Here is an 11,698-nt window from a genome sequence, read left to right as displayed (position 1 = left end):
CTGCTGCTCCTTCAGCCCGAGAAGCTCTTCCTCCCTCTCTTTATTCTCACCTTACAGCTCTGTTCAAAGACCACCTCCTCAGAGAGGCTGTTCCAGATTATTGTATCAAAGTGGATGTCTCCGTTTCCCCCTGCCACACCACCCCATGATTTCCTTTACTGCAATTTCATGATCTATGACTATTATTCATTCATGCGTTTACCTCTTTATTTCAAGTTCCATGGGGTCAGTGACTTTGTCCTGTTTACTGTAAATCCCTATCTCCGGGCACAGTACCTGGCACCTGGCAGATGCTTGCCTCTTCCTATATTCACGCTTTTTGCCATGAACTTTGCAGTGCCCTCTCATGTGGGTCGGTGTATTTCTCACTTCTCCTTTTGACTTTGACCATGTGACCTGCTCTGACCAATCGAATAAGGTGAAGCAATGGTGTGCTAGCTCTAAGCCCAGGCCTCAAGAGACCTTGTGTATGTCTGCTTGCTCTCTGCTACCACTGCCACAGCCATGAAGAGAATGTACCTAGGTCATCCCACTGGTCTCAGGAGGTGGAGAAGAAGGGGCAAGTGAAGCAAAGCCATCCCCAGCCAAGCCCAGCCTACATCTGCTGACCCACAGATAAATGGAAATGAATTATTGCTGTTTTAGGACATAGAGTTTTGGGAGTGGATTGTTAGATAGCATTCTCCTCCACCCGTAAAATAAAGGGGCTGCTAGTTGAAGCATCTCCCCTAAAGGTCTCTGGTTTTTCTCTAAACATGGCAGCTCCCAACTTCCTGAAAAATGGCTTCCCCTTCTCACACACTCTGCCTTTGCCTCAGCCCTCATAAATAACCATGCGGCATCCACTTTTCCAGGGCCAAGTTCATGGCTCCCAAGAGCCTCACTTTCAAGACATCTTTTCAGTGGCTTCTGCCTTGCCTGCTTCACCATGGCCCGGGGGCATGAACAGCTAAAAGCCCTTCTTGGGTTCTGATGTGCAAATCAGAGAGCCCCAGATGGCCCAAGAAGAGCCTGTCCTTGCCAGGACTGCCCTGTCCCACAGCCCAGGTGAGCACAGGGAGGGCAGCTGGGCTGGATTTGGAATATGTGGTGCCCATTTGGCCAGGGTGTGAACAGAAGTGAGTCAGAACCTGAGGTCATGGAGTTCTAAGGCTGAAGGGAACTTCAAAGACCATTTGAGACCATTTCTCACCTAACATTTGGGCAAACTGAGGCACACAGAAGTAAAGAGACTTGCCCAACCATTCAGTGGCAGAGTCAGGAAACAGATTTCCTGACTCCCAGCCCAGTGCTCCTTTCCCGGCACCTGGCTGGTCACAAGCAGGGAAGAGCACAAACAAAGGTTTGGAGGCTGGAGGTGTGGATTCATTCAACACCATGACCAGGTCACCCGCAGGCGAGGGACATCCACCATAGGCCAGTTTTTGTGCTAGGGCTAGGGGGTAGGGGGCAGATCTCTTGGATGTCAATTCCCATAGTGGGGAGCTTATGCCAGGATCTATGCTGGGTGAGCATCTTTGAGTGCCAACAAGGGCCAGGTCATGGATTGATTGAGTGCTTACTGTGTGCAGTTTCTGTGCCAAGTGCCACCTACTCGATGGCCAATGGCTGAAATACTCTGACCACCTCTCTCCCTGCTAGTCACTGTGCCCTCCTTCGAGCCTCTCTAATAGGCAGCCTCTCTCTGCCTCTGAGCCTTTCTGTGTCTCTTGCCCTCTTTGTGTCTCTGTTCCTGCCTCCTGTATGTGCGTCTCTCTCTAGTCTTCCACCTTCTGTCTTTCTCTTGGTCTCTGGATGAACCCCCTTTTCTCTCTGAAGTTGTATGATTCTTCTATCTCTTGCCTATGTTCTTATTTTCTTCTCTCTCTGTGTCTCTTTGTGTCTGTGACTCTACCACCCTCCATATCTCTGTCTCTCTCTCCCAGTCTGTCTCCCCTTCCCCCCTGTTCATACCCTCCACCCCAGGTTCCTGTCCAGTGTCCTCCCCGCACCCACCCCGGGCTCTGTTCTCTGCCAGCTACAATTACAAGTGCATCTGCTGAAGTAGTCAAGCTCTTTTTCCATGATGGGGTAACAAGAGGCTGTATGTTTGCAGCCACTGACTGGAAATACTGAATTCTTTTTCAGCAAAGAAAGACAAGCACCCTCTTGGTTTATAAATATTAATTATAGGCACCCGGTAATGAGAGAACAGGGCAGCTGTTGGCTGTGATCTCTGATTGTTTGACTAATCCTAGAGACAGTTTAAACAAGACAGTTATTGCCTGACGGGAAGAGGAATTAGAGTACTGTGGTCCTTCCAGAAAGATCAGCTTAGGAAATCCAGGAGAAGCATGATCTCACCGAGGACACTAGGAGAATGACCTTGGGCAAAGCCTCTTCCCCTCTGGGCCCCAGTGTCCCCTTTTATCCTACAAGGCCCTTCTGGCTCTGACCTTTACTACGTGGAGGTCCTGTTTGGGGAGGCAGTTGGGCAGAGTATTTCAGGGCATCTGCCCCGCAGGGAGCATGGCCCCATCAGGGAGAAGGCCAGCACAGGGGAAAGGGCCTTGAGAGTCAGCCAGGACAGCATCTGGCTCCTCACCCTTGGGGTGAAAGGTGGGTCTGTCCTAGTTTGAATCAACTCCTTCCCAGGAAAAGATCCTGGCTTAAGACAAAATCTGAAACATAAACAGAGGTATGTCAGTTCCATGTTGCAAGCCAGATGTTCTGGACCTAGCACTGACTGGGCAGGTCTTCCAGATACCTCAGTTTTGCTTTCTGCAAAATGGGAGTAATGGGGAGGAACTTTCTGCAGCTCTTTTGATGCCAGAAAAGTCTATCTAAATTGAATCTGAGAAGTCCCAGCCTGTCTGTGTCTGCCAGAAGCCATTTGACAATTGCCCTATCTCCAAGCTCATGCCTCAATTTGATAGTTATTGACATTGCTATGTGTAAAGCAGGGAAGTCATTCCCAATGCACAACCAGGAAGAAGGTTGGTTGGGGGAAGAGGAGCAACGTCTGGAACAGAGCGTGCCTCTGAGACGTCCCCAGTCAAGGTCCCCACATAAAGGAAACGTAGGCTATTGCTTCTAGAACATGTATTTTTTAAAACCCCTTCACCCCTGGAGAGATATTTAAATTTTTAAAACACTAAGCCATTTATCATCTCATAGAAACACAGGCCAGCCTGCAGGAGAGCCAGTGCAAAGCATGCACTGCCCATTTGATGGAAGCAGAACCTGGGCCGCAAGGTGTCCTGGTCTCTTGCCCGAGACCATGCATCTAGGAGGCAGCCAAGCTGGAAGTCAAGCCCTGGTTCACAATCCGAAAACTCAGCTGAGGCTCCTCCCCAGGCTCCCAGCCTCATCGGCCCCTCATACGCCAAGGTCAGTACAGCCCAAGCGAGCATCCTTAGAGGGTGGGACAAGCCCCTCTTCTCCTATCATCCTGCCCTCCGCCATCGCAAAGGAGCCCGGGCTTGGGCCGCTGATGGTGCTTACAAAATGTAAGCAGGAAGGAAAGAATGTTCTTCCAGGTCTCAGCTGCATTTCCACCAGTCCCTGACTGGTACTTACAAGAACAGGTGCCTGGATTCACATCCTGGCTCTACCATGGACGTATGAGACCTTGGGCAAAGTCCTTAATCTCTCTGTGCCTCGGTCTTCTCTTTTGATTATTTTTATTGTGTCTCAGTTTTCTGACCTTAAAATGGGAATGATATTAGGACCAGCTTCATTGTCATATCGCCCTCTAAAAGTGTCAGCTGTTATTAATAATAACCGCCTCCTGTCTTGCCTCCTTTCAGAGCTCAGAAGGCAGTTTACCCAATTTCACTTGAAGTCAAATGAAGGAGGAGCATTAGGCTGCCCTCTGTCGTTACGCTGCATCACGTCAGAGGTTGAGCTGGCGAGTCTGGCTCAACTCCCACACTGGTGGAACCAGAGGCTGGAGGGGACCCTCATCGGCTGCCCTCTGTTCCCCACAGAGCTTGATCTGTGGAAAGATCCCACAGGCCCTATCCTGGTTGACCCTGAATGGGAGGAATAAAAGCTTAGGGTTCTGCCTTGCCATGGGCTCTGTGCCTTGTAGCAAACTCCTGCCACAGTCCCATAGGCTTGGAAGGAACAGAGTTGGGGGGGGCGACCTGCTTAAGAAAACCCAAAGCTCTGAGTGCCCCTGCTATCCCCCTCCTTGGCCCAGGCCAGACTAAACGCCTCTGCAGAACCGTTTCAACTCCAAGTACAGATGCCGCCACCAGAGCCAGTCCTTGGGGAGCCTCAGACTGGGCTTGCACACAGATCAGAGCAGGGTAGCCCAGGTGGCCAGAGTAGCAGCGACAGTTTTGGGGAAAGAGGCTGGGCGCGTCCTTCCCTGCATTCTTTCTCTTCCAGACTTCCTGAGCTGCTTAACAGGGCTCACAGGTCTTAAGTCTTCATAGGGGCCGAGGGCCCACATCACTTCCTCTCCTGCGCCTTCAGAGGAGGCAAGCTGGCTCAAGGGCTAGCACTGGGTCCATACTCAGGCTGGGCTGCTGGAGGCTCCAGCCCGCCATTCCCAGGTCTTCTTGACACTCTCCCCTAGAAGTGTGCAACCTCGGCAAAATCTGTGTGTGCAGTCCCCTTACATCTGTGTGGTCCCCCCCTCCATCCCCCTCTTTCCGACCCTCCCACCACCCTCTCCTCCCCAGTGAGCCAGACAAGAGAAGAACTGTTTCTGCCTAGAGGCAGCCCCCTCACAGCTCCCCATAAAGATTTATAGGAATATCTTCCTGCAGATTCAAAAGGAGGCCATTAGCTCAGTGCCAGACGTTCAAATTTTCCACCTGAATTGATTTGTCTACACATTCAGAGAACTCACACCCATTCCATCAGCCAATTCTGTCATCTGGGGCCAGTGTGTTGACCCCTGTGAGCCTCAATGTCCTCATCTGTAAAATGGGAAGAATAGTCAGAGCTGCCTCCTAGGGTGAGGAAGGAACAACAAAAAAATGCAAATGAAGTGTTTAGCCAAGTGCCCCGCACATAGAGAAAGTGAGTCTTTTTTTTTTTTTTTTAAGGCTGAGTTTCGCTCTTGTTGCTCAGGCTGGAGTGCAATGGTGCAATCTCGGCTGACTGCTACCTCTGCCTCCCTGGTTCAAGCGATTCTCCTGCCTCAGCCTCCTGAATAGCTGGGATTACAGGCATGAACCACCATGCCAGAATAATTTTGTATTTTTAGTAGAGACAGGGTTTCTCCATGTTGGTCAGGCTGATCTCCAACTCCCGACCTCAGGTAATCCGCCTGCCTTGGCCTCCCAAACTGCTGGGATTACAGGCATGAGCCACCGCACCTGGCCAAGTGTGCCATTCTTGCTAGCTGTTAGGATACGTATTTTTTAACTCATGGTTACATGCCATATGCCAGACCCTGGAGCCACAGTGATGAATCCAGCCAGCATCTCTGTTCCCAAAGAGTTCACTGTGACATGGGAGAGAAGAACAGGTAAACTAAAATGCTGCCAGTGTGGCAGGATACATTTGCATAACAGAAGAATGTACAAATAAGGGTTGCCAGGGAGGCGCAAAGAAGGAAGACCTTGGTTGTGGGATGCAAGAATGATGGGATGGATTTTGAAGACTGAGTAGGAGCTCACCAGGCAGTTGATGCAGAAAAGGCATTGCAGGTAGACAGAATGATCAATACAGAGACTCACAGGCAGGAAACAGCACCATACATCCAGGGCCATAGACAGTGATAGGAATCTGGGTTAGGGGAGGCCCTAACTCCGGCCACAGGAGGGTCTGGACTCCTGCTGCACGCACGCGTTGAGTTCAGTCATGAGAAGGGTTTTAAGCAGAAGTGACATGATCACACTCCAGTCTTAGGTTGCATGCACATCCAAGTCTGGGGGATTTATACAACTTTTTCTTTTCTTCTCAAGCATTTATCCAGCCTAGAAATTTTAGAGCAAGCACTTCCCCTTATTTCTATTCAACCTGAAAGCGGCAGTCGAATCCAGCTTGCATGGTATTGAAATGCAGGTGGCCTGTGCAACAGTGTTGCTAAAATTACCAAAACTAACCACACCAGGGAAGGGCCATTATCAGAAACAGATTTTATTACCATGGAAACCAGCAGATAATGCCAAGTCCAGTCATTTTTATTCTCCGAAAAGAGAGAGAGAGACAAGGAGAAAGAAAGAGAGAAACAGAGACAGCAGCAGGAGAGGAGCGCGATTGAAAGGCAGTGAAAACGCCGGAGTCCCTGGAAGAGGGGCGGCGAGCTGGGGAATGACCGGGGCTCGCGCCACACATGCACTGTCCATCCACACACTTCACCAGCATGTCCAGAATGTGTGCTACCTGCCACAAGAAGCTGGCAGGAAGCAGCCAGAAATGGCAGAAAGGGCTTTGCAGTGTGACTTCCACCGTGGGTCTAAAATGTGGGAAACCGTGCGAAAGCCCCAGAAAGAGCTACCTGGGGCATATTTCAAGGTAACCCTGGTGGTCTCTACAGAGAGCACTGAACATGGGATCAGAAGACACAGCTTTGAGTTCAGGCTCTGCCTACAGTGGCTTGTGACCTTGGGCAAGGTCAGAGAAATTCTCAGAGCCTCAGTTTATTTATGTGTCCGAAGAGGGATCTCCTGGCGGTGGCTGTGAGGGTCAGGTGGGCATGGATGCCCAGGCATTTTGTAACTGTAGAGGGCTGTGGGCACAGAAGGCCCTGTAGGCTCCAGGATTCTTACACCTGGATCTCTATTTTGTCCCCTGATTTGAAGAGTTCCTTCCACCCACACACAGCTTTTTGGCCTTCTGCAGCCCGTGGAATGCATCCCCAGCCCACACAGACCCAAAAGATGAGAGCAGGGCAGGAGGCCCTGGTGAGAGTTTTGGTGGCGTGGAGGCCTGCTGAGAATAGAGGCGATGGGAGAGTCAGGATGAGTATGGTTTTGTGAACAGGGCTGAGACAAGGTTTTGACTGTATCACCCTAAGAGAAAGGAAAAACTGAGGGCAGAGTGGGATGAAGCAGGTGAGACAGAATGAGGAGAGCCAGGTGACCCTAGGGAAGGGGACCTGTCAATGGCCTAGGATCCTGGGGAAGGAGTAAGTGGGAGGCTTTAGCTGTCCAAGTGTGTAGTACAGGGGAGAACAGGAGAAAGGGAACCACAGAGTATCCACAAAGACCCATAACATCACAGGTGCATACACAAAGGGCATCCAGCCCTTGCTCCTCGAAGCGTGCATCACCTGGGAGCTGGCTAGAAATACAGACTCTGCCCCAGACCTCCTGATGATTCATCTGTATACTCAAGTTTAAAAGGCATTGGTCTAAGTCCTTTCTCTTCTCCAAGTCTCAGTTTCTTCATCTATAAAATTGGAATCATAATACCCTCCCAGCCTCACAGGGCTATTCAGAGGGTTGAAAAACCCAAAAAAAAACAAAAATGCTTGAATGAATCACTTTGAAAAATTAAAAGCACCATATTGAATGTAAGATATTGTTTCACTATTATGTATTTATTATTATTATATACAGGCAGCCCCAATCTCCCAGGGCAACAAACCACTCTCATAACAAAATGATTTGATTAGACCGTTCTCTTAAAAACACTGCTCCCCAGCTAGCATTTTTCCTATCAGCGTGCCTCTTCTTGCAGCTGCATATTAAATCTTCATCCCATCAGCACTTGACTGAATTTGTAGAAACAAAATGGAAGAGGGAACTCAGGCATGAATTAGCAGTTTAAGACAGGAATGAGATTACGATAAAATCCCCACTCTCTCCATCCATCAAAATGTAATAAGAATAGAAACTAATGTGAAAATATCAACATGACCTATTGCTTCGAGCCTGGCACCGTCATCCTTTATGATCAAGCCTTGCAAGATGCAAGCATCTCATTTCACTGTAAGCGTCACGGTTTAGGCTAAAGCGTCACGGTTTAGCCATGTCTGAGACAGGCTGCATGCTTAGGCAGATCCCTCTCGGGGAAACAGGAAGGGACCAAATATGACGCAGTTCCCTGACTTTCCAAGGGACCAAATATGACGCAGTTCCCTGACTTTCCAAGTCCAATGAGGATGCATCAGAGGTGACTTGGTCTGAAAGGTGTTTGGTTTTGCTTTCGATTCTGTCTATGGGTATGGAAACCCCAGCTCCATCAAAGGATCGTGGAAGATGCCCAGAGAGCACATTTCTTAAGTTTCAAATATCTCCAGGAGCCTCCGCTCCTTGGTTGCAGCAGCAATGGCAGCCCCACCCACCAGCCTCATACCATCACTGCAGACAACCTTGTGTACCTGCACGGGCATCACGGGATATAGAGCATGTTCCTGGAGATAGTGGTACGGCCACTGATCCCTATGTGGCAGGTGACGAACAGACGAACTCAGATAAGCAATGGGACTTGCTCAAGGACACACAGCAAGTAAGGGTTAGACACCAGATCTGCCAGACTCCTTGTCCATTGCTCTTCAAATGACATCACATTGACAGAGATGTGCCAGGACCGAGCTCAGATTAGAAGTACACAAAACACGAGCAGCCATACCTGCCTCTGGGAACTCAATGCCTCACTCGCATCTGAGCTCATTCTCCCTCCAACCTCCCACCTCCATTCTGCCAAGGCCACCTGCTTCCTCTTGCTCCAAAAAAGCACTGAATTTTCTTTCCAATCACAGACTTTGAACACTCTCTTCCCTGGAATACTTTTCCTCCCACTGTTCACTGGGACCACTCCCTGTCCGTCAAGTCTCACCTGAGGTAGCACCTCCTCAAAGAAGCCCTCCCAGATACACCTTCTCCCTATGCCCTTTCCTCTGCTTCAGGGCTCTCAATTAATTCACTTTCACATCAGCCTGTGCTATGCCCCTGTATCAAATTTCTCAATAGTAGTTAAATCACTGTTTGTGTTATTACTTGGTATTTATCACCTTCATGGGACAGCAAGCTATAAAGTATAACTCTCTGGATCACTCTGTCTTGTTTACCACTGTATGCCCAGCACCTAGCACAAGACTTGGCACTTATTCTTCCACTTATTCAAAAGTGTTTATTGAATACCTACTATGTACCAAGCACTGACAGCATCCCTGTTTGTATGGAAGCTTCATTCTAGTGGAGAAGCACATACAATACAAACCTATGTCTGGTGATGATGAGTGTGAGAAGAAAAGCAGAATAGGGTGTGCCAACTTTTGAACTGATGTTTGAGGTGACATTTGAGCAGAGCCTGGGAGGAAGCAAGAGGATGAGATCCACAAACACTGAAGGGAACAGCATTCCACGCAGCAGGATCAGTAACTGCAGAAGCCCAGAGGCTGGTCTGTGCGTGGCATGTTCCTAGAGGTTGGGGTGAGAGGGCAGTGGAGAAGGTGGGTCAGAGAGGTGGGGGGACCCAGTGTTGAAGACTTTAGAGTTGATTCTATGTGAGACAGGAAGCCATTAGAGGGTTGTGAGCAGTGAGAGGACTTGATCTGACTTTGGTTCTAGAAGGACAGCTCTGAGTACTGTGCAGAGACCACCCACAGCGGCCAAGGTCAGGAGCAGGAGAAGCTGCTGAGAGGCTACTGCACCAGTCCAGGTAAAAGGTTGTGGTGGCTTGGACCAGAAGAGTAGCGATGAAGGTGAAAGAAGAGTATGGGTTGTAGGTGTATTCTGCAGATGGAGCCAACAGGGTTTGCTAAGGGATTAAATGTTGGGTATAATGGAATGAAAGGCGTCAAGGATGATGCCACAGACGCTGGCCTTAGCAACTGGAATAATGGAGCTTCTGTAAACCAATAAATTGCCCTTTATGCTTAAACCCAATTGAACCAGGGTTTATCACTTGGAATTTTTTTTTAATATTGAGTAATTCAGAGACTAACCAACAGGCCAGAGGTAGCAAGGTAGGAAGTACGGAGGAAGGGATAGATAGGGGGAGGACAGGAAAGTGCCCGACTGGATGCAGCAGAGAGTGGGACCTCGAGATTGAAAAAAGAGGACTCTGGGATTGCCTCCCCAGGAGCTGAGGAGGATGGCAGCCTCGATCATGGGAAGCACAGGTTCGACTGAGTATTTATCACCTCCATGGGACAGCAAGCTATAAAGTATAGCTCTCTGGATCAAAAAGGAAAACGTCCTTTTCCTTTTTAATTTGAGGCACCGGCTGCTGGAAATGTGGGATTGGAGCCTTGGAGGGAAACCAGAGCTCCCAGGTGCTGCATGCTTTCAATAAGCCAAGCACAGGGTGAAGCTCACATGTACTGTGTTGCTAAGCACTGCAAAGCTTTATCAGATTAGTGTCACTGCTCCCATTTTACAGACGAGGAAACAGAGACTCAAAGAAGCTATGCGGCCTGTCCAAAGCCACACAATTAGAAATAGACTTGGAACCACCCAGGAGAAAGTAAATCTTTTGCCTGTAGGTGACATTAGGAACCCCCTGGCTGGAGGTCAAAAGACATTGGCTCCTTGTGTGATCTTGGAAGCTCATCCTCCTCTCTGCACTCAGCTTCCCCATCTGGGAAATGCCAAGATTGGGCTTGATCTGGGCTTGATCTCAGACTCACTGTAGCCTTCCTCCCTCCTGTTCTGTCTTCAGAGGACCAGGACAGGCAGAAATGATCTGTCTGCCACACAGCTTGGGCACCTACTGTGTGCAGCACCTTGTCTTGGGAAGAAGGAGGGAGAAGGAGCCTGGAGCCCACCTTCAGAGGACTCCCAGAATGCTGGGGGCTGGGAGCACAGGGCCACAGCAGACAGCACTGCCAGGAGGGACCAGGGAGCCAAGCCAAGCTCCTGCACACAAATCACTCCTGGCATATGCTCCTCATTTCATACATCATTTGCAAAGAGCTGCAGCCATTTTGCAAAGTCTCTTCCTGCTCCAGGAGCATCTGGGCTTTGGCTTCTGTCTTTTCTGCTCGGTCTCCTGCCCTTTACATTGTCCCCTTCCACTGCCACCAGCAGCCACAGACCATGCTTCTCTGTAGGTTTGGGAGATCCCGGTGGAGGTGAGCAGAGTAACTTTCCCCTGGATGGACTCGATGGTGTAAAGAGTGTGCATGGTCCACGCAGGGTCCTGGGAGACGTGCACCACAAGGGTGGAGCGACAAGTGTGAGTGATGCCTCTGGGAGGCTGCACCGAATAAGATAAGGAATGGCTGCGTTGGGATTCACTGAGTAATGCACACACTGCCAGAATTAGGCTCCCAATGAGGAACTGTTATGATACAGTAATGTGGAAAAATGTCCATGGTATAGTCCACTGCAGGTTGGGAATATCACCGTCAGGTTAGGTTTCAGGGAGTATCTCGCTATCTTGGAAGGGCTGGGGGATGTGAGTAATACCACTTTTGGGGGTTTTGCAATGTAGGCAATGTGCAGAAAGGACAGACCCATGACTTGTTCAAGTTATCTCCAGGGCTCACTGTATAGTAGGTGCTCAATGAATATTTGCTAAGCAACTGGATAAATGAACCGCATGAATAACACTGTGCCCAGATGCACTGAGTAATGGGACTGAACATCGCCAAGGACTCCTCCCAGCACTGCCCCCAGGGCCTACCCCAGACACCAGGAACCACAGATGCAATGGAAATGGGCCATCTGACTCAATTAGAGGGACCAATTCCATCTCTCTCTCTCTCTCTCTCTCTTGCTCACCCTCTGTCTCCTCTTTCAGTCTCTGGTTTTGTTGCTGGAAGGAAAACAAAGAAAGTTCTCCCCTTTCATGCTGGAGCCTCTCA

This window comes from Colobus angolensis, unplaced genomic scaffold (assembly GCF_000951035.1).
Source record: "Colobus angolensis palliatus isolate OR3802 unplaced genomic scaffold, Cang.pa_1.0 Scaffold4, whole genome shotgun sequence".
NCBI classification, from domain to species: domain Eukaryota; kingdom Metazoa; phylum Chordata; class Mammalia; order Primates; family Cercopithecidae; genus Colobus; species Colobus angolensis.
The sequence above is the reverse complement of the archived record's forward strand: the minus strand, read 5'-3'. Positions refer to the sequence as shown.